The 26,331-nt window shown below is 44.7% G+C and overlaps 1 long non-coding RNA gene across 1 annotated transcript in view; it reads left to right on the top strand.

The window, feature by feature from the left end:
• The first annotated feature begins 249 nt into the window (after nt 1-249).
• Nucleotides 250-26,331, top strand: part of LOC136291323 (uncharacterized) — a 32,643-nt gene continuing 6,561 nt past the window's right edge. Inside the window, exons 1-3 of the long non-coding RNA XR_010721490.1 lie at nt 250-400; nt 1,292-1,425; nt 16,585-16,722. This is a non-coding gene — a long non-coding RNA (uncharacterized lncRNA). The remainder of the gene's footprint in view (nt 401-1,291; nt 1,426-16,584; nt 16,723-26,331) is intronic.

The following is a 26,331-nucleotide window of genomic DNA, read 5'->3' on the forward strand; positions in this document are numbered from 1 at the left end:
AATTATCACAGCAATTAATGTGCTATTTTGAAGTATGACAATTTACAACAGATGATAATCTTCCTCCTGGCCAGGAAGAATTACTGATTTTAGCACACGATTCTATAAAACCAGCTACAGCTGGAAACGGCCCTGATTTACATGCTTGGCTAAAAACCACCTTTCCTGTCACGTTCCTCTGAATTAAGGGTATTAAGTGCAACATTTAGGTTCTCGCTCTTCTTTACAACAGACACCTGTTGAGCATCCACCTTCCAGGTGCAGACAGTCGTTTTTAGGCATTGCTCTTCTGGTGGAGAGCTGTCTCAGCCTCCTGAAGACAGCCTGGACTTGCCCTGTTAACCTCACCTTGCCTGTACTGTCTTCCTGCCTGGTGTTATCGAGGTTTGTTGCTCTAAAGGTGCGTGGTTTTGTAGTTGTTGCCTTAAGGAGTCTCTGAAATGATCTTTGGAAATGATATGGGAATGCAGGCTTTGAAAAGCAAAACAGCAGGCAAAGGTGGTATACTTCTGCAGCTGTGTTATGGCCTGAAGGATAAGGAATGATGAGATTAGTGAGAAACCCTTGCTAAGCCCCTTCCTTGCCACAGTAGCTACCAGCACTGGCTTCTATCTGCTTTACAGGCTATACTCACCTGGCAGCTTTGGGCACATGAGTATTTATCTACTATTGCTTTTGTTACCCTGTTTGGGCTTTGGTGTGTGTAGGACACCAACATCATGGAATAAGCTGAAGTGACCCACAGGGATCATTGATTCCAGCTCCTGGATCTGCACAGGAACATCCCCAAGAGTCACACTGTGGGCCTGAGTGTGTTGTCCAAACACTTCTTAAACTCAAACAGGCTCCATGCTGTAACCACCTTGGGGAGCCTGTTTTGGTGTCCAACCACCCTCTGAGTGAAGAACCTTTTTCTAATATCTAGCCATGATCTCTACTATGGCTGAAATATTTCTGTCTCTCCAGAAGATGCCTGAGGAGTACTGTATTTTTTAAAGAGATGCATACAGACTTCCACAACATCTAAAGCAGAAATTTCAGAGTCTGGTTGTGGGTTTAGGCACCTAAATTATCTAAACCCATCTTAAGCAAGGCTATTTTTAAATTTCCTTTTACTTTGTGGAGGTTGTATTGCTATTGTTTCTTTTGTACACAATTATTTTTAAACCTATGAATTACACTGAAAACTCACAAGAGTGAGGACCCCTCAGAAGTACTTTACACCTAGCACAAATACACACCAGATTGAATCCTGGCTTGATTTTTTTTTTTTTTTTTTTTTTTTTTTTAGCCTGGAAATGTTCCAGATGCCAGTGCTGTTACATGTGTGCAGTGAAAACAGGATTTCTTTATCTGGTTAAGCACTTTTGGATTCTGCCGGATGTAGACATTACTATTATAATAATGGTTATGGTAATTTCCAAGGTAGGAGATAAATCTATTGCTTAATCCATCTCTTCTAATTAGACAGCAAGCATAACATCACTCTCTGGGATAGAAGGAGTCTCAAGTGAGATCAGTGTTTAAAATCTAAAATTCAAATTATCCTTTCCTTTCTGAAGATGGGGTGGGGGGCACTGTTTAAAAATAACAAACTCCAGTGATTTATATGGTATCCTCTTGTCTTATCAAAAAAACGCAGATTCAAATTGAAAAAGCTTTAGTGGTCCTAATGGAGAAAAGTCTTGAGTTTAATCCTACCAGGCATTTTAAAACCATGAGATGATACAGAGCACAGATTTTAAGAGGCAAAATGAAATACTTAATCTTCATCAGTTAAAAAAAGGCCACTCCAATAACACAGAAGATTATGTAACTTTGAGGACAGGGTTTATTTAAGTGGTTACTATAGCCTAAGTAAACTGGGAGCTGGGAACAGGAGATGTGAGTGCAGGGGTTTGGGTTTGACTTAGTGTTGGGAGGTCAGTGCATGTGAATTCTAGACCTGTCTGTGTAAGTTGAGATCCTGGCTCACCCACGGCTCACCTTACACCAGAAAAGTCCAAAATGTTTGAATACCTCAAAGGAGCAGGACCAGCTGTGCATGTCCCTGTGATGCTGAAGCAAGGGCCAGAGTGGTGGCTTGCCTGGTACAGCTGGTATGGGAATGGATTGCTCGTCACAGTCTCTATTGCATTTTACTGCACTCAATTTAATCTGCTAAAAATAGTTCTTTTGGAAAGGTTTTGCAGCCAATTTTACTGGTTCAAGAAGCACTTCAGGTGCTGGCTTAGAAGTCTCCTGCCCATGAACTGGAGCTCTTGTAAATAGCTCTGCACCCCTGCCTATGGCTTCTGGATTGGGGCTGTTATTATTACAGTGCACTTGGCATCAAACATGCATGAGCTGCTTTCTCCAAAAAGCTTAGAAGTGAGAATAAATTTCAGCTTTTGCAGGAAGAAAAAGAAAAAAGGCAAGTCAATCAGGTGAAAATTTCACCCAGTGTGAGCTTGCAGGTGATCTGCTAGTGCTATGTAACTTTATTCCATGAACTTTTAATGGGATGCATTTGAAGCTCAGATGTGGCCGCAGTTCATCCTTTTCCCTCTTATTTTTTACTGTTCTAAACTTTTTCTTTCATTAGAAAAAAACAAGGTGCTTCCTACACACAAATCAGAGTGTTCTGAATGCTTCAGATGTAACAGGTGGTTTTGAGAAGAAAAATGTTTGCATTTAGGGTATTTTTAGCTGATTTGCAGCATAACAAGCGGCTTATGTCTGTGGCCCTAAACATGAGTGGCAGGGGCTTGTCTCTCTATAAAGCCTTATCTAATGCAGAAGTTTTCCTCCATCTGGAGCTTCTCTGTTCTGCCAACTTTTATCCTACTGTGGAGAAGCTATAAGGATTGGATCATTAATTAATAGTGGTATCCTAAGGATATTGTCTTAATCCAATGCAGTAAAATAGAGTACTGATTTATTGAGTTGTTTCTTTCCGCTGCCTTAAAAGACTGAAAAAACTTCCCCTCCCAAAAAAACATCCCTCAAAAAAACCATACCCCAGAAGTGGAGTTTTTTCTAGAGGCAAAATCTAGACATAGTGAAACTGTTGCATGGGCTGGAGGATGGGGGAAGAGAGAGGAAAACCCCATTTTGCTTCTGCCTCTGTCAGAAACACAGTGTCTATAAAACAGCTAAAGGAGCTTACAAAGCAAAGCTCTGCAAACAAGGCTGAAAGCAGCATTCCCCCTGCCTCAACAACAGCACCTGGGGATGTCCTGCGTGGTCTCACTGGTTGGGATGGACATGTCCACTCAAGGTCAGTCTCTGCAGAAGCACTGCTTTTGGAGGAGGTGTGCAGATTAATAGCAGCCATGGATCTTCCCTGAACAGCCATCCATTTCTTTTTTTTTTTTAAATTTTAATTTTTATCGGCTTAGCTCAGATCAAAATTGGGACCACTGTGCCAATAAACCCACGACCACTGTCCTGATGGGATATGAATTGGTGGCCTTTTCCTTAGACCTGCTTGCATTGGCTTCATATACCAACATAATCATCTGGCATTAGCATCCAGATGAGGGCCTTAAAAAAGGAAAATTAACATGATATATTGGAGGTGACATTCAAATACAAAGTCCCCATCATTTTCTTGACTAGAATTCTGCAATTATGAAAAAATGAGCCCATTACATGCTGGAGGTTGTTTCAGACTGCAGGACAGCCTTGCAGGCAGGGAGTGCAGCAATAACACAAACCACACTTTGTGTTCAAAGAGTATTTGACAGCATTAAATATAACACAGGCTCATCTAACCTTCACTTCTCCATTCAGATGCCTGACAATAGCAGCAGTGTTGTTTTATTATGGATTGAAGTGCATCTCGACTGGCTTTTCTTTGCCCTTCAGAGTATGCTGGAGAGATCTAGATATCCTCTTTTTTTTGGTGTATTGAGGGAGCTGAGGCTATTCTCTTAACTCACACATCTTTCCCATGGCATGGACAGCCAGCTGTGAGGGCTCAGCATGTTTATAGCCCTGTCAGGGGCCAAGCCTCGGGCTCCCAGTTCCAGGGCAGGACTGAATATTTGGTGAGTGGCAAGGAGCTGTGAGGAAGGGATGGGAAATGAAGGAGCAACAGATCGGCCACGCTGGTACTGTTTGACTTTTCACACAATCAGCAGCAGCATGGAGGGGATGTAGGGGTCTGTGGCTGTGGGTTAATCTATCCTGACAGCAGAGCTCTCAAGGTATCTTTGCATAATGGGACCTCGAGATAATTAGATTTAGCACTCAGGGCCAAGCCGTGAACTTCTGAAGTGAAGGGGCTGGTAATTGGGATTTTTCCCCGTGGTGGGGTCAGGGTGTCTTCCTGGCCAGGTGGCTGGGGTGAAATCTTTGCTAAAGCCCCCCTTGCTTTCTGCTGAGCTTGGGGCATCAAGCCAGAACCCACAGCTCCTTCTTCAGGGTAAAGTTTATTTTGCTCCCCCTCATCTCAGATGACTTTCCTTCCCCTCCAATAGTTCATCTCAAAGGAGTATTTTGAGGAAAAAAGATAAAAAATCGTTTCTTTCTTTTCTTTTTTTTTTTTTTGACTGTAGTCTTATACAGCATTTCAAACCATCCTTAGGAAATAATAAAAGTTACAGAAGTCAGAGTAAAAAGAAAAATGAAACACAATTTTGCCAAAACGTAATTTAAAATGCAAATTAGCCAGAGAAACTACAAACCCCTAATTGCGGTGCTTTCTCTTATCGTTGCTTCAAAAGCTCTGTTCTCCCTTCCTCCCTCCGGGAAGGGCCTCAGCCGCGGCTGTGCTGCCACACTCTGACCTCTCCAGCGAAATACGGGTGACCCAAAATAAAACCAAGAGGGGAAGAGGGTGGCTGGGAGCCTGCCCCACCCGGGACTCAGGGGTCTGCGGTGGGTGCCCTGGGAGAGGAGCCTGCACCAGGGATGGAGTGGGAGCGATGATTTACAGGGAATAGTCCATGAACATGTAGGTCTGGAGAACACCAACCTGCTGCCTGCACCTTCCAGTCTGTAATGCCAAAAAAACCCCATAACTGCTTAGCTGAGAAATTTGAAAATACTGCAGCTATTGAAATGCCTTTTCACAGAGCCTGGTAAGCGAAATCTAAAAAAAAAAAATATACTTAGTTGTTGAGCAAAATGTTTGTAGCTCTTCAGAGTTATCATTGGTGGGCGAAATCCCTGGTTGGACTATGTAGCAGACAGCCCGATGTGCTCCACACACTGCCATGGCCCCCAGGAGGGCACCTTTTGCCTCTGGTCGGGTGGCTGGAGGCAGAGGGGCCTCTCCAGTGTCCTCTCCCCTGCCCTCATGGGCTGCCACTGCCCCGTGTTATGGTAGAGGTCCCAGTGTTTGCACATGGACCTGTGGCCATGCTCTGGTCATCAAAGATGTCCTCAAGGACAACACAGAAGCAATTACACCCCATGGTCTTGGGCAGGCTGGCCTCCTGTGAATATCTCCAATCACTTTCTGAAGCTGTTTGTGTTTTAATCTTTGTGTTAAGTAGGCCCCGTGGTTTTACCCCATGGTTTTACCCTGGTTCCTTGTGTGGCATTGGAGGATCTTTGCCAGCATTTGTGCTCAGCCTCTCACAGTGAATTCAGAAGAACTGGGTATTCATAACCTGTTCAGCCTTCCTGTGGCTTTTTCTGCTTATAGTCTGTCTCACTTTCTCTTCAGTTATGCTTTATGTGAACTTGGGACCCTGAGACTGATCACTGAAAGGCAGTGGAGTAATTTTGGAAGCTCTGATCACTGTGGGAGTGGCTGATGCCTCCTTCTCCCTTGCACAGGCTGCCCAGAGTGGTGACAGGCACCGGGGTATCACACTGCCTGCCACAGGACTGCGAGGTTTATCTCAGCCCAAGGGGAAGCAGCAGTCAGAACTCCACTGAAAGGCACCAAGCAGTCGGGGCCTCACAGAGTCATAGATGGGATTTGCTGGCCGTGTACTCACCATGGTTGCAGGACATGTTCCCCTTTCCAGTCCCCGCTGTGCTCTAGAGCGCTGTCCTTTGCCTAATTTTTGGCAGTGTACTGAGCTGAAGCAGTTACTTTGTCTTTTCACTGGCAAGGTTTCTCAGTCTTACACACATCTGGGTTGCAGGTAGGATGTCTCTCTGGTGTTTGCCAGAGCCTGAAACTGTGGTAGGTCTGAAGGTGCTGGAGTGGGAGGATTTTCTTCTGCCTCTGACCCAGCAGGATACTAATGTGAGCAGAGGAAAATCCATTACCTTTTTAACAGTCCATGTTAACAGATGGCATTTGGGAAGGAATAGGTCAAAAGAGGATGAAGGCAGGCATATGACACTGTTTCTACTTGCACAGGGGGCTCAGGAAATAGTCAAATGGGTTGTGCTGCTTCAGTCAGAGTGCTGCTTTCAGTTTTCCCTTTTTCCCATTGCAGCATGAGGTAGGATCAGCTAATTTGGTGGCTCGTGTTTTAGATTAAATCCACTTCCATTGGCAATGTGGACTCAGATCCTTGCACTGAAGTGTCTGAGCTGCATCCTGCTGGGCTAGCATCCAGGGTAGGAGCTATGGGATGACAAGGGCTGGTGGGCCCAGCTTCTGGGTAGCCACATGTAGGACCTGCTGTGCAGTGGCTCTTCATTGCTGCTTAATTTTGCTTATCACTGCTCTGCCTTTTGCAGACTCTGGCCTGCTTTTTAGGATTGCATCCTGCACAGCTGCTCTTCAGCCATGAGGGCTGAGTTCCCTCTGTGATTCCCCATCAAAGGTGTATCTGAGCATGAGGATTTCACAGCCTCTATGCTGGCTCTTATGGGATAGAATGGTCATGGTAAGGCATTTGGGATGCTCCAAAACAGTGAGAAAGGGGTTTCTTGGCATGGCTGGCCTCTCCTCTGGGCTTGCACAGGGGGACACCTGTGCCACAGCCAGTCACACACTACTTTTGTCTGCCATGGAGAGGGGACAGGGCTTCGCAGGCAGGCTGGCGTGTGTTGCTATCCAAGCTGGTTTGTGTAAAATGACTATTTCTTGGCACATCCAGCACCATTTAACTGCATGAACAGCTTGCTGGCAGGTACAGCACCAGCCGGAAACACAGCTACAAATAAATGTAAGCACGAAGAAGAGGCATTCGTATCATCTGAGAATTAAACCCTGACTCTTTAAAGGCCAGTGTGTTGTTTTTCCTGAGCTGGGATCTTGAATTATTAATTCAGCTTTATGCTGAAGATACGTATTAGATGTGGAAAGTTTTGGCGTTACCACTTGTTGGTGACATTCCTGAGTCTGGTTTTGCCAATGTCTTTGGCTCAGTCGGAACTTTATTGAACAGTGTCCTGCATGTTCTCTGGAAATACTTGTACAGCGCTACTTACCTTGTGGCCTAATGACATGGTTTAATTTGGCACATCATTAATGCTGCTACTATTAGTGTGTCCTCAAAGCACCACAGTAATGTCTCAAGCCCTCAGCATGTCGTGGCTGGGCAGGAGGGTGGCAGCAGCAGTAGCTACCTTAAGGAGCCCAAAGCAGCAAATTAAGTTTCAAAATGAGCTTCCAAATGTTATTCCTGCCCCAAACCTGGATTGGATGCTGTGCCCATTCAAACATAGGCATCACCCCACTCCTGAAAGCTCCTAATGGCTCTCATTCCAGGAGTCTCAGAAATCTAACCACAGTGCATAAACACAAGTTGAAAAGATGTTTCTAAAGCCAAAATGTGGGTCATGCTTAGTTGGTGCAGATGGGTGAAGGCAACAGGCTCTTGCTCTCATGCTAACTGCAATATGACTTTCAAATTTTGGAGCTGGAGGTTGGTTGCTTACACACAGTCCAGGGAGCTGCAGCCAATAGTTGTGGCTTGGGAGCAGCAGGGGTGAGCAAAGATTATTTATTTCCACCTAGCAGAGCCATAATAAAAGACTTCTTGCCTCAGACAGGCGCGGTGCTCACCTGGCTCCTTCTGTGCTGATGGATGGGAAAGCAAATGAGGTTTTACTTGCCTGTGGAAAAAATATTCTCAAAGAAAGCCAGCCTGAGCTGAGCTTGTTGGAAGAGCTGCCAGGGACTTTTAAAGCCATTTTTGGGGGTAGGGGAGTAGTGAAGTAATTATTATCTGAACGGAGTAAAATGGGTATGTTTTCTAAATGGTCTCTTAAAGCAAAACTGAGTAGTAAGTAGGAATGCTTCCCTGCAGGCTGGCAGAAGGACACAGTTGGTATCACACATTTTAGCAGCTGGCATGTTAATGAGGCCATTTTTATTGAAATGAGATAAATACTATTAACATTTGTGGACTCCCAACTGATTTCTGAAGCATTTATTGAACTTCAAAAACTGCCTCAAGAATCAATTAAAAATAATTTTTTAGATTTGATAGGAAGAAGATGAAAGAAAATTGTGCTATCATGTTTGTGTTTATCGGAACAGATCTTACCTTTCTCTTGCTGACTTTAAAGAGTTTCCTCTCTTTTTTCCTTTTTGGTCCTTAAAATACCACTGAAAAATATCTCTTTGGAGAAAGTGGTAAGGTAGTTTGTAGTCAAGATGATTTTTGTTGGTGTGGGTTCTCTTCTGCACGGGAAGATGGTTGGTGTGTGGTTGAAAATGAACATGAGGCTCTGTTATACAGTGATTGCACTTGGTCACTTTTACCAATGAACTAAAAGTGTCTTTAAATTATTAATTAAAATACTAAGAAGTTTTAGAAAGGAAGAAAGCAATGAAGAGCTGCCTGGCCTAGCATTGTGGGGGACTGGATGACAAGCAGTGCTTCCCATTTATCCTTTCACCAACCAGATCTAGGGGAAACCCTTGAGCTTTGATATGTTTTGGGAAGCCTGAGCAGTCAAGTCTGGGAGCAGTGGTGAGGAGCTGCTGGTCCTCACCAGGGCATCTTGTTGTCCAGCACACCCAAATCCACCATGGCACAGGCAAGTGACGCCTTGTTGTCTCCTTTGCTGCTTTCCTTTGCTTTGGGAGAGCTGCAGCCCAATATTTAAAGCATTGTGACAAGCTCTAGTATCTTCAAGGCAGAGTCAATTATTTGGTGCTAAGGTGAGGGGCTTGTTGGTAAAGACAAATGTTAAAAAGAAAAATCAAGCCACATTCTTGAAAGCGACATTAATCTAAGCAGTGTGTCAGCCTGCAGATGCTGCTAGAGTCATTATCCCGAGCTGAAACAACAACCTATGCAATTTTATTTCCCTTGTTTTGTATTTTTTGTCACAGCAGGGATTCATTGCTTGAAAATACATGTGATGTTCAAAGACAGTCAAAGGTTGCCCTAGGCCTTGACAGTGCATTTAAGGTGGCAGGAACCAGGCACAGTGTGGTGGCTGAGGGCACCCCCCGAGCCATGGGCTTGGCATGTCCTGTGCAGCTGCTTCAGGTGGGGAAAAATCCACAAAAAGGGATGACTGTCTGATTTGTTGAAATAATCTGAGTAAGGGTGGCTGGGCCATCATTTGGCCTCCTCCCAGGGACTGCAGGGGTGTAGGTCATTCCTTGCTGTCAGATGTGCATTATGGCTGGGGCAGAAAACCTGCTCATCAACAAGGCTCCCAGAAAAGCAGTTTGTGCATTGAAGGCTGCAGGAAGGACTGACGTGAAAAACTGGAGTGGGAATTTGAGTCTTTATCCCAAGTGCATCTTGCCCATTTACTGATTAATCCAGCCAGTGGCAGAAAAATCCTCTGGACTCCATTTAACAGCCCTGGAGAGGAAGGCAGAGCACTAGAGTATCATTTACAGTTACGTACCAAAAAATAGAGGCTGTTAGGTCTGTGTGCAGTCTGAGAGACCACAGCCTGCCACAAATGCACAACTGTGCAGCAGCTGAAAGAAGTACTTCTGTCTCTGTACGCCCTCCAAAAAGTTGTATCATTGCTTCTAATTTTACCTCATATCTAACCTGAAAATTACTAGCCACTAGGATGATGATTTTTTCATTGGTTTCCTTTTAAAGAAAAAAAAAAAAAGACAACAAAACAAGCCCTCAAAACAAGAAAAAGATCCCATTATGGAAGCACAGCAAAAACAAACCAGTAGGCAAAAACCAAAAACAAACAACAACAAAAAAACAACAACAAAACAACCTACTTGTTTTATAAATATGCCTAGAAGTGGTTGGGGGTTTTTTTCTCATCTGACTTGAATCCTTTTCCAAACTTTAAAAATAACCTCATCTGAAGGAAGGATAATGAAACAAGAAGAAATAGCCTTTCATCCCAGTGCCTTTAATAGTAAACCTGTGCTTCCCCAAGCTGCCAGGCCATTGCCCAGCCCACACTTAGGTGGTGGGAGCATGACAGACACAAGTGAAGGAGACCAGAGGTCACCCTGAGGTGAAGGAAGGAGCTTCTCCCACCCTTTAGTGCTGGAGATGAGATGTAAGCCTGGTAGACCAGGATAGGGTGGAAGAGAGGAAGCGAGCATCTGTGGTGAAGGCTGGAACTGTGGCAGCAGCATGGGGACCTGCAGGCTCAACCCACCAGCGGAGTAGCATCCCTCACCTGCCTCCTTCACCCTTCCTTGCCAGTGGCACCCCTTGTGTGCTCATACTTCTGGCTGTCAGGGCAACAAGTTTGAAGCACTCTTCATGGAGGTTTCAGGGACTTAGATCATGGCTGACAAAGTCAGCACACTACAGTTGGAGAAATTACTCAGTGTAGATTTCTTCACTCTTCTGAGTTCAATTCTATCATGTGAAAAAAACAAAGGATGATTCTGATGCTTGCTAAGTTATTTACTAAACACTGATCTTCATTATTTAGCCCTGTGGCAAAATCTGCTTTAACTGCTAGTTGTCTCTGAGACTGCACAGTCACTTCAAGCCTCATCCAGGAAGGACTTTGTCCTTTTACCATTATGGAAATCGTGGACTGTTTCTCAGCATGTGAGACAGCCCCCTCAATGCTGTGGGGTGACTTTCCTTCTGTTGGGCACAAACACATGTGAGCATCCAAGATGATCTTCAACTTCTCACTCTGTAACTCCCTCTGTGATTGATTTCCATATTTTTATATTGTATTTATTTAGAATCCAGGGTTAGTGATCTGTTTGGCATAACCTTTTTAAAGACCATTTTCATTCTGCTGGTGTAGTACAGGTGTGAATCTTGTTCATTCTCTTAAAAATGCAGATTCAAAATACTCTTAAAATGCTTTCTGGTCACTTTTTGAGTGATCAGAAAGCCTCTTTCAACTCCTTTTTGCTGAAGTTCACATTACCCACTCTATTTCCAGGAGAGGGGCAGCATGCAGGTAAGCCTGCTAAATAGAGGCTGTGAGCATCAGTGTGGCAGAAATCCAAGATGAGCTTGTAGCTGTGCTGCAGTTACAACCTACAAGTAATTAACACATTTAAATAAAACCCCTGGCCAAGGTGTTTGATGATAAAGGCCAAGTTTAAAAGCTCCATCAATTAAAACATGGGAAGGGCTGGTATTCCCCAAGCCCAAGGGCTGCAATGGGGCTGGAGGTTGGGCAGGGGTAAGGGCTCCAGCCCTGCCATTTTCCAACCAGGCACAAATCCAGTGGGTTATTGTTGGTTGGCTTTAACATTGCTTAAACAATTTGCATAGGTCTCTTTAGATGCTGAACAGCTTTATGGCAGCTGCTGCCTGGAAAGCTTCATGTGCCAGGGCCCTAGTCCTGAAATAGTAATTTAGGTGCTAACTCTTACTAAGATTAGTAGCTCTGTTTTACTGGGATGGGATTGTTCCCAGTAGTTAACCATGTGAGAGTTTGGTGGAAGATGAGCAGCTGAAGATCAGAAGTCAGCAAGAGGATGTGATGACTGACAGGTGTTGAAGGAACTAGAAAGGTTAACTAAGATGATTGCATTAGTGAGACAGAATTTCAGTATAATTCTTCTCATTGCATACAGCTTCCGTTATATACTTTATCCTTGATCCTTGTTTTTGTTTGGGGTATTTGCTGATTGGTTGGGGGGCTGTTTGTTCGTTTGTTTTTTTCTTTTTGACAAGTCTCCATTTTCACCTGTTATTGTTCAGGGAAATCCACCTCATCCAGCTCCTGCCTGTCTCAGTGCCTTTGCTGTGGCAGGGATGTTCCTGCTCCCCTGCCCAATTTGGCCAATGAGGAGCACTGGCAATATGCCTCCTTGGGAAGCTTTGCAGTTTGGATGCTGTTGCACTTATATTTTCATATAAAAAAATCAAAAATGTACCAGCAGTGGGAATGTTGCCCACAAGACTCCAGTATGCCAAAATGAGTGGAGCCAAATGGCACTGGTTGCAGCTTCCTGTTCACAGTGTGCCGCTGGATCCAAACATCATTTGCTGAAGCTAGACAGGTTCTGGGTGAGATTGTTGGTTCTTCCATGACACAAGAAGAAGTGTTATAAAGCAGGGCTGGCTCTTGCCTACCTGAAAGTAGGTGGCTGCTGTACAGCAGCAAGAAAACCCCCCAAAACATAATGGCCGTTTATTGTCTGAGGGCAAATGGCAAATTTCCTTGCAAATGAGAGTTTAGAGTTGGCATGGGGGAAGTCTGTCATTCCCTCCTGCCTCCTGTGCATGAGTCTGTGCCTGAGTGAAAGTCTGGGAGGGAAGGGTTTGCTGAACAGGGAGTGACCTATACAGGCACTTGAGATGGGAAATCCCAAAACAAACACCATGGCTAAACCTCTGTCCTCTGGGCTTGGCTTTGCTTCCCTATTTGGTGGGGAGGTGTCTGCCTTTCTGGGACAGGCAGCCCTTACCCAGCATGTGTGACAAGCAAGAGCTGCAAAGAGTTACCGAGATGAGTAAGTTTCCTGAGTACCAGAATAAAAAATGAGTTCAGACAGGAGCTGGCATCTCCTTTATTACTCACTGAGTGACAGCACCAGCCTCAGCTGCTGTACACAACCCAGAGGCTTTAATTCGAGGTGACTCATTCAGGAAATAACATTTTCCCTCCCTCCCCATTCAACCATTCCAGTATTCCAAAGCAGTGATGCCCTCTTCGTCTGCTTGGCTGTTCCCCATCCCAGCACAAGGGGATACTGGCAGCCTGGAGCTCACCTCCCTGCCCATGCCTGCTGGTGGCTTGCCCAGGGCAGCAGCAAGGAGCTGGGGGCTCCCCTGCAGACATGCAAGGGACACGACAGTCATTTAGCAGACACTTGTCCAAAGCCAAGCAGAGTTCTCTGTATGATGCTGCCGGAATCAGCGTCACCCCACACCGGGACATGTGCACAGTGCTGAACTGAACCCCTGCTTTTTCCAACTGCACTTGGTCGTGTTCAGGAGGCATTTCTCTGCCTCCTTAAAAACAAACAAAAATCCAACAGAAAAAAACCCCCCAAAACAACCCCACTTTCCCCCCTTCCCACCCCCCTAACCCTGGCTCTGTGAGATAAAGGGTGTTACAATGAAATGAGACAGATGAAAATGTTTTCTTCTGAGCTCTGTTCTCTAACGTTGCCATGTGGTCAAAGCAAAGAAATGAAAGGTCAGATGTTTTTAAGGCTTAAATAATTATTTTTTTAGTGCAAACAAGGCATAAGGGCTGACATGGGACTAGACTTAATGATTCCTGAGTTGCAGTGGGTGCTGTTAGATGTGTAAAACCAGGGAAAATTGGACTATTTGAGGAGCTGGTACAGTCTGTTGATGGTAAAATTGGACACAAAATTGGCATTCAGACCAAAATCAGTGCAATTAGTAAAAACAACTCCTCTTGCAAGCTCAACATTTTTGCAAATACTCACTGCATCGTTGCCACCCACTCATCGTGACGAGTACAAGAGGCTGCCTTCTGAATTGTCTATTTCATTTATATATAATCACCTTGAAATCATGTGATGGTGCTGTAGTCTTCTCCAGAAAAATGCTGCTTTAAACAGAAATTTCTCTGCCTGTAGAACTATAAAAAATGTATGACTCTGTAAACACAAACTAAGAGGGCTGAATTTATCTTTCCTGTAACTTTGCTAAAGCTGATGCTATGATCTGTATCTGTATGAATGAAATCAGCCTGAACAGCAAGGGAACCAACTTTATACCAGATTATTGCAAATGTTTGCAGATATTCCACTTTGCTGCCAGAAGTTCGTCACTGTCACACAGATTTTAAGTACAATGTATCACATAAAACCGGAAATGGGAAGCTCTGTTTTGTTAAATGCCTGAATATCAAGTATTTGTTTTAAACATCCCACTTTGTGAGGCATTGGAAAACTGCTGTCACTTATGTTTTAAGAGCCCACTTGCAAAGCAGCAGTCACTAGGAAAACACAGAGTTTGAAGCTTGGTTTTGTAGTGGGGTGACTTAAATGGTTAGATTTGGTGAATTTTTGCTGTTCCAGATTGTAAGCAAAGTTATTGTTCTGCTGCTGTCTCTTCAGCAATCATGCTGGTTTTTTTTTCACTTCCCTGTGAATGGAAAAAACATCAAGCAAGCTGGCATCAAGGACTGTGCTTTATAAGAAAGGAACGAGGAAAGATAAAATGGCTACATATGGCAATATGGACAGTTTCCAACTTAATGGAAATAAAAGAGTCAGATTTTTGCAGCATGTAGTGAGAATTGAACTGTATTTTTATGCAAATGCCATAGAAAATGCAGCTCAGCAAAGGCTGTTTTCCGACTGTTGGCTGGAAAGCATTTTGAGTGCCTAAAGACTTATATTTTCCACAAGAACTTGGTGACAAAGAATATAAAGGGGTAATAGAGCACTTAAAGCCATTATACCTACCAGAAGTTTCTTTCTTTAAAAAATGTAAGAATCAGCTAAGAGGAGGAAATACTGCTGAACCTTTAAAAAGCCCAAACAGTGATTCTTCCTTGCTATTTTGGTTGTTTGTTTGTTGTTTTTAAATGCAGGTCAAACCCAAATTTGTTTATGGAGTTAAACACCAGGAAAAATGGTGTATATTCGCACAGCACAATCCAGCCCTGAGGGCTGCCGCAGGAGATACTTTAGGTGCAATGTAAGTTTGATAGGGTGGAGCTTTATGTGTCCTAGAGGAAAGCCAAAGTACAGCAGCACAGCAGCGCTGTGCAATGTGGACCCAGCCTCATCCAGCCCCTTCTGCACTGAATGATGCTGTGCACAGTGACTCAGAACTCATTGCATGTGATGAATAAGACGGTACACTATCAGAGGGAGCTCCACCATCTAGAAAACCTCTGGGAGAGGGTGGGTGGTACATGCCTTGGATGCGCATGGCTCAGAATGAGGATGTCCCTTAGAGTAAAAGCTGAAGGGCCTGAGCCCCTTTACTGGCATGAATGGGATGGGCTGACTTCCTATATATCCTGTTACTGTGAAAACAAACCATGTGGCATTAAGTCTGGGAGACTAGCAGGGAAAAATTTCTTGAGCGTGAAGGAAATTAACTCGTTGTTAAGGTGTCCCAGAAATGGGAGAGAAGGAGTTTTAAGCTGTGTGGGTGTCACAGTAACTTCTCTGTGTACCCTTACCTGGGGCTCAAGGAGATGGCCTCCTGCCGACAGGCAGAAAATGACAATGTATTTAAGTGTAAACCAGACCGAAGAGCAGCACTCTGGAGGCTCGCCTGGGAGGAGGAGCCAAGAGTTAAAATGTAGAGCCCTATGTGAGGCAGACATTTGTTTCGTAAGTGGCACAATAGGAAGGCTGGAGGAGCAGGCGGTGCCATTTCTCGGTTGCTGTGGGTGAGACTGGTGCCATTTGTGTAGGGCAGGGTGGCTGCGGAGAGGCGGTTGGATAGATCCGAGGAGCAGTGGGATGGATTGCAGAGGCTGGGCGTAGTTTCACCTGCAGATTCCAGGGCAGCAGCTACAGCAGCCATACGTGCTCCCAAGGCTGTGTAAGGATTTGTGGGAACTATAAAGTCACTGTAAATCCTCATTTACAAAGGGGTCAATACCCAATTCCTACACCGTAAGATTCATTCACAGCAGTTTTGAGAAGGGGGGAATTCACACCTCCCAGCTGGTCCTGGGTCTTCCAAAATGATTTGATGGTGAAGATACCCCAGGGGCCATTTACAAACATGTCAGGAACCCTCAGAGCGGCCAATCTGTATGCCACAGGATGAGGTGTGGGAGTTACCTGGGCTTTTTGGAAAGTGTTTTAATGAATGGGATAAGTTCAGAGGAACAGTCCTAAAAGCTGTAAGGAACAGTAAAGAGACTGCAAATATATGGCTGTGCTATTAAGAGAAGTAGGCTCATTTCATTTCACCAGAGTTATTTGCACTCTATAAGGGCAGGAGCAATCTGCCTATTAAAAGGGAAAACAAAAATAATTAAGAATGTACTGGTACTACAGAATACTGTTTCTGGTCACATTAAGCTGTTATAATTTAAAAGTTTTATTCAAATATATTAACCTTGATCAGCTTAATGTCTGGCTTGTTAAAAAAACTGAAAGAAAAGCTTCATTCAGAAGAGGAAAATTAGATTTTTTGGCAATCAAATAGCTTAAGCCTTTTGATGCATTTTGTTCTTTGGCATTAATATTAGTACCTGTACTGGAAGGACTGGTTCCTGAAATTTCAAATATCTATTAAGAGATGAGTAAAAAAACCCTGTATCATTTTCTTACTGGACATCTCAAAACTGGCCATCATTCATCTTAAATAATGCTGCTTTGCTGTGCTTCTTTCACTACAAAACTGTTTTGTCCATCATTTGCAGATAAATTGCTAGGATGACTTGTTGGGGTGAAGATACTGTCCTCATCACCAATCCAAAGCTACTGCTGGAAGCATTGAGGCTGAGAATATGCATTTTTCCACTGGTAGAGGCTGGATAGCAGACACTGAGTTTTGCTGGGTAAGCATTTTACCAAAATACCTTTTAAAATAGACCCTCAAAAATGTTTTCTTGTACTCATGGAGAAAAAAAAAAAATAAAGGCGGTTTAGTGTACGTTTTCTATTCTACAGACCTTTCTTAGCAGTGCTAAAGAAATTGTTCTGGAAACAAGAAATTACTTCATTTTTGTTATAGTTGTACACTCTGGACTTCAGGGATGGCCACATTACATCACTAGTGGCCAGCTTAAGCTAGAGTGCTTTTAGAAAATGGATGTTTTCCGTAGTTCTTTGCCAGGGGGAATACTAGGGACAATAAAAAAAGCTTACAAAGAGACACACTGGTATAATTACCTGAGTAGTACCAAGAGACTGTTAAATTGAAAAGGAGGAAAAACCTCATTTTGTGTGCCTGCTGCTTTGCTGCAGGGCAGACACAGGCAGCAGTTTGTGCCCTCACAGCAGACTATGGCACTTGCAGAGGCCAGGAGTGCTGTTACCTGGGAATGTGTGCTGTGCCACCATGTGTTAATTTTGCAGGAGGGAGAAAACCTGCTGCTTTCAGTGCTGGTTGGGGCACATTACTGGTGCCAGGACAGGATATGAGGGATGGGAACATGTGCTGTCAAACAGCCCAGGTACTTAATGAAACAAAATTTGCTGAAACCAGAGCCAGACAATCCCTGTGCTGCCCCCAGTCCTGGGATGCCCACCCTGCCAACCAGAACAAGTGCTTCATGAGGGAGTGGGAAAGACCTGCTTTGGTGCACTGCTACAGCCTCCTTTGGCTTGCACAGGTTGGCTGCACAGAAAGTGTCACCAGGTACCCCTGACATAAAGCATTCTCTCTGCTGAAGTCAAACAGACTTAAAACACCTGGCAATGGAAAATTCTCTGTTCCCTCTTCCCCCCATGTAATACCCTAAGTGTCTGCTCAGGGCAAATGGTGCCAGTATGCAATTGGATGGGACTGGGAAGTTTGGGAGAAGGCATGGTAAAACGGATTTTGTTGCAGTGACTTACAAAGTAGAGTTAAAGAGGGTTTGATGAAGAGATGTGCTGATTAATTGAAAAGCTTGCAGCAGTTGTAATATGTGGCTCCAGAAGTCAATAAAAATGGCATCAGTTTTACAGATTTTTTGTTGTTCCAGAAAATAATACCCAAGAAAAGGAAAGAATGAAAAGATGTGTGGGCTTGCAGAAGGAAAGGGCAAGAGAATAATTAGTCATTATGTTCCCTCCATGATGCCCTGCACTGACCATTGAATTCAGGCTGTTCCCCCAAGGTTAGGCTTGTGATTTATTTTTCTATTGGGAGTGTCATTGGGGTAATGTATGAAGGAGAAACGTGCTGTTTTGACAAGCTGTGCTTTAAAGCTTATGGGGCTGCTGATTTCTAGTTCACTGGGTAAAAAGCATCTAAGATTTTGTTCTGATTTATTCATGATTATTGCACAGTGGGATTTGATAGACCTTCTGTGTCCACTTCCTCTCAAGTTACTGGTTTTTAACTTCTTCAAGTATATCTGCCATCTGACTGGAAACAGCTTACAGAAATGAATATGAAAGATAACAGCAGCAATCTAAAAAAAAACTGTGGAGAAATTAATTGAAAAAGCAAATTGTAATAACCTCATTTAGATTTTTGCAGTGGGCAGCATAAATTACTTACAGCTGATAATGTTCTTCATCAGATAGACTGCACCTCACTCCCTTGGAAGACAAACACCCACAAGGTTTTGAGAGTCAGGTCCCTGAGAGACTGGGAAGACCCATCCTTCCCTGTGGTGTGACTGCTCGTTAGGGCATGAGCCAAGATTTGGCCCTGGTAAAGGGGTACTACCCAGGTGATGGCCCGGAAGGAACTTGGCCAGATACTGACATTGTTGGTTTGTTGACCCCCAGCAAAGGCAGGAGAGGAACTCCTCCTCTGCGCACCAGGTTTGGTGCATGAGCAGAAGGCTGAGTGTGGCCCTTCCCCAAAGACAGAAGGATGACCCTGGACAGCCCCTTGCCTCTTTCTTTAAGGGCTAAGCCTTACAAGATGTGTATACTCCACCTGCCTGCTTCTACAGTCTACCTCATTTTTCTACTACATGATTTGGAAAAAAAAAAAAAAAAGTTAGATTGTATTTCTCAGCTTGCTCTTCTTAGAGGGATGAAAATTTGCTTCTATGGAGCCCATTAGTGTTGCCAAAGGTTGCTTATTAAATGTTTACCTCTTATGGACTGTCCCTGTAAGTCTCAGAACTGTCTGGCTATAGCTTTAGCACTGCCGTAGCACAAACTGAAGGGGAAAGAACTTTCCTTGAAGCTTTAGCTATGACATTTGTGTGATTAAACTGGATTCTCATTTTCCATTGTAAAAAACCTAAATTTCCAGCTGTGATTGCAAAGAAAAGGTTGAAAGTCTAAGCCCAAAGTATGCAAAGCAAGAGAAGCAAATAAAAAGAATTTGAGGAGGTTTTTTCATTTAGTCCTATGTTTTGAACTACTCCTTTCTCCTGGAGGTTGGTTCATTCTTTTGAATGAATTGTGCTGGTTGTATGGTATTTTTTTGTTCCCATAAAGGATAACTTCCAAGCTTTTCTTCCAAAACTTCTCTGCCCAGTTTAGAGATCTCTTAGAAAAACTAAATGAGAAGGAATTTTAAAAAAAAAATTAATTATCTACTACATAAATTTTTCACAACTTTGCACATGGATGGAGTGGGTTTGTAGAGTTACAGAATTGCAGTGACTAATAATAGTAATAAAGTATCTGATTGTACTATGCAGTTAAAGATAGTCATAATAGTCTCATTGTCTTGTCTTCCCACTCTGTGCTGTGACATCAGCCCATCCCAGACCATCACATCCTGCTCATGGCTGTGTCTTTGTTGATAAATAGTGAGTCATTATATGCTCTGCTCTATGACTCGTACAGCTGTATTGCCCAATTTTCCTCTCTCCAGAATGAAATCCTCCTTTGCTAGGATTTAGTATGCCTTTAAAACAGCCAAGTTTGTCTTGTGACAAATGTGCACTTCAGCAGAAGTAGGAATGAATGAAATAAGGGCTTTTTTTGTGTGTGTGTGTCTGATACCTGAAGAAGGTTCACCTACTGTAAATGATGATACATCTTTATTAATGACAGAACTCCACCACCACTATGTACTGATGGCACAATCTACCACATGCTGAACACATCATTTCCATGCCTTGTCCCTGCAGGACACATTTGACCTGTAGAGCCCTGCTGCCACACGGGCATTAAACTCTGCTCAGAATATTTGGATGCTTACATGTAAACAGACACGTGGAAGTTACATGTTTTTACCACAAATACCAAACTGATGTAGTAATACTGAAATCAAAATTTCTTGCTCTCCAGCATGCTGCTACCTACACAACACAGTCAGGAAGTTCTTCTGAAATGGAAAGGATAACAAAAATCTTTCTTTTTAAAGTACAAGAAATAATCTGAATGCTTTCCAAAAAGAAAAAAAAATACTCTCTGACACTGAGAACATTGAGAAATACCATGATCATTCTGGCACTCTAAATAGCTGATTTGCATAGTTGGGAGATAGTTATTTTCTTTGAATTTGAATTGAAAAGTATGATCAAGCATGTGGCATAGCAAACTTCAAATTCTGCAGACCTACTGAATTAATATGTATTGCTTATCAAGAACCAATGAGCAGTTCAGTATGCCTACCTCCTACTGATGAGTTGAGGGGAAAGATCTAAAGGTGTAACAGATCCTCAGTGAGGCAAGATACATCATGTGCTTAACTTTGTGCATTTGTGCATTTTACTTGGTTATTTTGTAACTCACCTTTGCAAAGTCTGAGAGACCTAATGGCCCAAAGTGTTGCCATGAGAGTATTTATGGATAAAGGAGGGATAGTGAAAATCAGGACAAAACATGTGGTTTCTGGGGCGGACAGATGGATGGACGGATGGATGGATGGATGGATTGTCTTTAAGTCCTACTCTCATCGCTGTTGCCTTGCCCTCCCTTTGCTTTCCCTAAGCTGAAGTTCCCAAGCCCCAGCCTATCAGGGGCCAAAAAAAGTGCACATAGTCAGTGATTTGGGGTAGACTAAAGCTTTGGCCAAAACCTTGGCTGTAAATCTTGCTGTGCTGGTGGCCTCCCATGGGGCTGCACCTGTGTGCCTCAACAACCTTCCACCACCCTTTCCCTGTGTGGAAGGACAGAGCTGTAATGCCTGTGCCAGGAGCAGGGTGCGGTGGTCAGGTATTGCGTGGGTGTGCTGCTATGAAGCAGCATCTACACTGGGGGAGTGTTGCAAGCAAGTGTGTGTTCAGAGGTTGCTGTATGGAAAACCATCACCTCTCTGGCGGAGCCTGTGTGTTGCTCTGAGCCTGTGGAGCCTTCTTTAAGAGTATCTCTTTTCCACTAGACCTAAAGTGATCCAGGAAAGTCCTGTCCTGACTCTCTCCTAGAGGGATCCTGAGTGAAACTTTCTCGCCCCTGCCCATTTGCCATGAGCTGGCCTGGGGCAGGTGCCAGAATGCTGCTCTTACCTTGCCAACAACCCTCCTGCAGAAATGAAGATGTTTTCACTGCACAAAGCAGTGTATTTCATTGCAAAACAACTCTGTTGACTGCTTGCACATCTGTTCCTCTCTTCCCTGTATCACAGTCTCTTCCTTTGGGTTTCTGAGTGCTGGGGGCACCATAAAGTACTGCTTGTGATGCACCAGACCTGCACAAGGCATCCCCTGCTCCCTAGCCTCAATTAAAGAGCCATTCTTGTGCACAGGAGGGACTGACTCTGGATAAACAGAGAAGAACCCCTGTAGTCCTGCACGGGAGATTATTCAACTGCCCAGTTGCTGCCTCTTTCTTTCTTTTTCTGTTCCTTCTGATGTATTTTTGGGTGGAGGGATTGAAAATTTGATTTGTTAAATAGGTTTAAGAAAATGTAAATGATAATTATAAAATTCCCTGAGTATTTTTTTTACATGATAGATTTTATGTAGCTGGCAGTTAAAATAAGTGATTACCTCATAAATATAATTTTAATAGCCTAGTCAATGGTGTAGCCTCTGCTGTTCCGAGATTTTTATCTCGGATAAGGGAGGGAAAAAATCCTTTCCCATGGATTTATATTGCTGTAGCGGCTGCTGCTGCCTCTCATTACTTGCTGAGTAATTTGAGGGGAACATATTCATCTCATGCAGGTAGACACAGAGTGAGTGAGCCATGGATGCTGCTGGGGGCTGGCCAGCCTGTGCCCACACAGCCAGATGTGCCCTGGCCAAGGGTGGCCCTGGGCAGTGTGTCAAGTGCTCCAGCTCAAGCTTTTGGGTTAACAACCTCATATTTTCTAAGGCCAGTCATTCCTGCACACAAACACCATCCTCCTCCATCAGCAACAGGCAAGCAGGCCAGGACCTTGCCCACATCCTTGTTGTTAAATTGGAAAGAGGTTAATTTGGTGAGTGCACTATTAGTTGCACAAGGAATTGGCTGGATGGCTGCATCCCAGTAATTTTGCAGTCAATGGCTCAATGTCCAAATGGAGATTGGTTACAAGGATCTCAGGGGTCCGTATTGGAACTGTAATTGTCCAATATCTTTATTTATTATTGCTACAGACAGTGGTGGCCAGTGCTGCCTTGGCAGGTTTGCGGATGACAGCAAGCAGAGGGTGCACTGGATTTGTCTGGGGGAAGGGAAGGACCTGGATAGGCTGGAGGGGTGGCCCCGTGTGAACCTCATGGTGTTCAACAAGGCCACGGGACAGCTTTTCAGCTCTTTTCAATATATATGAAAGGACTTGGAAGAAGGATGGAGGAAGACTTAGTACCAAGACCAGCAGTGCCAGGGCAAAGGGCAACAGTTTTACACTGAAAGAGGATGGGTTTAGGTTAGACGTAAGTAAGAAATGCTTTGCTCCGCGGGTGCTGAGGCACTGGAACAGGTTGCCCAGAGAGGCTGCGGGTGCCCCATTGCAGAAACGTTCGAGGCCAGGCTGTATGTGCCTTTGACCAGCTTGATCTAGTGAAAGGTGCACTTTGCCCATAGCGGGAGCACAGATGGTCGTTAAGCTGCGTTCCCACCCAAGCCATTCCGTGAGGGGGGGCCATGGGTACCCTGAGATTCCAGTTTGAAAATCGCTAATCCCGAACCGAGTCCGCCCCCTCCCCTCCCCTCCCTCCCCGCGATTGTCCCCGCGGGAGCGCCGGGCGGCGGCAGGGGGCGCTGCGGCCCCGCCGTTGCGGCGGCGGCGCGGGGGCGGCGGGCGCGTTGATCCTAATTGGAGCCGACGCGCGGCTCCTCCATAATCCCCCGACATCCCCCCGCCGGCTCGTAATTCCTGGGCGGGCGCTGCCGCCGGCTCTGCGGGGGAGCCGCCGCCGCAGCCGGGCAGGTGTTGCCGCCGGGCGGGCCGTGCCGCGCCGCCCCCTGCCCGCCTCCCGCCGCGGGGGGCGCGGCGGCCATGTTGTCCCCCGGCGTGAGGGAGCGGGAGCGGCGCCCGCCGCCCCTGGGTTAATAATAGAGCGGTAAAAGCTCCTTTGTGGCGGTAATTGGCGCACGTAGCCCTGGCGCTGCCGCGTGCGAGCGCTGGCGTCATTCCCGCAGAGGCGAGGGATGCCTCGGCTCGCCGCGGTTCTCCGGGAGGGCAGGATGGGGATCCCTGGGATGCGGTCCCTCCGCCCGCGGTGGGCCAGCGGCCGGGCTCGGTGCACCGCCGGAGCCTGCCTTAAGTAAAGGCGAGGTCGGGCGTGTCTCGCCCGCCACCTCGCAGGGCATGTGTGTTGCTGTGCCGTGCTCAAGGCGGTGTTTTACTGCGGATGCTGCTTGCGGCCGGGTGATATTTGAGGGAAGAATTGGAGCAACTGTATCCAGCTCCAAGCCCGTGTATGCGTGGGTAATAGTGGTTCCAGTAACAATACCAGTGACTTTCCGGGTTGTATTAGCACTTTTGGCGTGGCTCAGGAGAAGAGTTGAGGTGTTCAGCATGCCTGCTGGTCAGCAGGAGAAGCTGCCGAGTGCTGTCTCCTCCCTCCCATAGCATCTACCCAGGTTCTGTCCGAGAGGCAGAGTTCCTTTGCTCTGTGCACTCTCTGAACAATGGGTACGCATTGATTTTGCTCCTGTGCAGGGTCCCTGGACCTCAAGTGCTAGAGTCATTGCAACGTGTGTATGTGTTTGAGACAACGGGACAGAGGTACCAGGGTTTGCCTGCTGGCTCCAAGCCCTGCTCTCAGTCTGGCTTTATCAGATCACCGCTATCTGTCTCTGTGTTCACGTAGGCACTCATTTTTTCCTCTCCCTGTGAGCACACAAATTCATCTTGTTAGGGATGGTGTGCTTCTGCAGGTTTGCCAGAAGTAGAAATATGAATTGTTCATCCTCAGCCTTAAAGGTTTGGACTCTATGGTTGTTTCCACATTCATTTTAAACAGATGTAAATCTAGAGTTAACTCTGCTGAAAGAAGAGTTGTGTGGCAGAAAACCATTGTGCATTTCTGTGAACAGATACATCTGACTGTCAGAGAAATGAAAATAATGAAGTGGTGGTGAATAAGCCAGGCACCTTGCTTTCAGCTGTAATACACAGAGTTTCTGAGGAGCAGCTGCTCTTCCCCTTCCAACTGCTGGTTTCTAGATGAACACAGCTGAGGAGGCAGCGAGTTCCCCCGAGCTTGTGTGAGGCGTGAATGTATGCACAGGTTTTAATGATGTCTTAGAGGCAGAGTCCCCGCAATCTGATCCTTGGATGTAGAATTACAATATTAGATGCACTGCCAGACATGCTATAGACACGGATTGGCTTTGCAGGGACCTACCTTTGCATGTCTCTTGATGTGTGCAATAAGCTATTGAAGCAAGATTAATGGATGTACTCTTTGGCAGTTCTGTGCTTTTGGGGCAGATTTATATCTCTAGTTGGGTCCTGTAAACACTGGTGCCATACATTACACCTTCTGCTGATTGCTTGTACCATAGTGTAATGTAAGGACTCTTTCAGGCCGTTACAACAGGTAGTAGTGCCATTTCTGACGGGACTGGGCAGCTCTTCCACTGTCTGGGCTCTTGTTGTGTGTTACTGGGATTGATAAAGGTTTCTTCCATCCATTCCTTTTAACGTGCTCCCTGATCCCAGCAAATAGCTGTGTACTGAACTGGGACAATGAATCTTTGACCTTTACGTGAGCCTAGAGCAGACATGAGGAGAAACTACACTAGTCTGCTCCTCTGTTTCTGCATTTAGACTTGAGGTTAACTTGTCATCCAAGAGTATTCCATTCTCAAATGCTTCTGTTTTTCTTCTAGTGGCCACCTCGAAAGGATTATTTATCATACACCTTAAGGAGGTTTGCTTTACAGAATTTTTCTGACTATTTTCTGTATTTAAATGGCTTTTCTCTTTCTGCGCATTGACCCTGCTATATTCAACAGCAGCTTAATAAAGTCTGGGGGACTGGACTGTATTGATTTGGGATTGACCTGGACACTTCTGAATCTTTCCTACTCCTGTCATTCTGAGCAAGTTTTGCCTCAGTTTTGGTGCATATCTACTTACATTTCTGTTTCCTCTAGTGACTGATATTGCTTCTTTTTACTGATGGCAGTTCTAGTACATATGTGCTGAATGCCAAAGTCTAAGGACTTAGGAACTTTTTTTTCTCTTTTGTCCTTCTGAACAAATTTAATTCTAATTTTGGTGTTTGTAGTAGAGGGTATCACTTGGTATTTATTGAAAACAGTTTGGCTGCAGAAGCACTGGAATCCAGTTTAGCTGATTCTGTGGAAGTGAAGGAGCCAGCTACCAACCCCACTAGTCCTCATAGAGCTGTAGGATAACTGAGACCCACAGAGGTTTCCAAGTGTGCTCTCTGCCAGCCGCACATGCAACAAGCTACTGAAACTTGTAAAAATGTGCCTGTGGTATCTGATGGACTTTACTGCCACCAGTGGAATCCGTCTGTACCTTTCATTTCACATAGGTACTGCAGCAGGAACTTACAGGAGAACTAAACAAAGGAGTAAACTTACAGTAAGTGAGGGTGCTTGTCTGTCCTTCAAAGGACGGTACTTGGTCCTCTATGGGAAAAAGATTCCATCCATCACATTTTTGATTCATACTGATGTAACTGATGAGTCTTCTTACTTGAAAACTTGATTCTTAGACAAAACTGTGGTCACTAGATCTCTGTAGTTCAGCCTCTACAATTCTTGTAGCTAGAACTCAGCAAAATGTTTTAAGCAGTAGATTTTCTCTCAGGGAGGAGAGATCTCCTTTGGGATGATATGAAATTTGGTGCTGTTTCTTACAAAAAATTCTCCCCCAATTCGAAGCAAATGATAAAAGGAAATATATATATATATATGAACAAAATTAGTTTTGTGGGCATTTTTTTTTCCTTTTCAGGTAAGGAATAAGGAGCAGAGTAAAGAATAGGGATCAGTAAATATTTACTGTTTTAAAGGTAAACATTTCCTCCTCTGTTGTATTTTTTTGTTTGGTGTGCTTTTTCTTTCCCTTAGCCAAACCACCTCCTTAGCTTTTATTTCAGGGAGATTCAACTGAAATTTTTTCTGCCCATGATTGTTTTTTGTTTGGCCATTGAACCAGATAATCCAATATTTGCACAGCACTCCCTGGA

The sequence above is a fragment of the Chamaea fasciata genome, unplaced genomic scaffold (assembly GCF_029207755.1).
Source record: "Chamaea fasciata isolate MVZ Bird 193981 ecotype frontalis unplaced genomic scaffold, bChaFas1.0.hap1 SCAF_6, whole genome shotgun sequence".
NCBI classification, from domain to species: domain Eukaryota; kingdom Metazoa; phylum Chordata; class Aves; order Passeriformes; family Sylviidae; genus Chamaea; species Chamaea fasciata.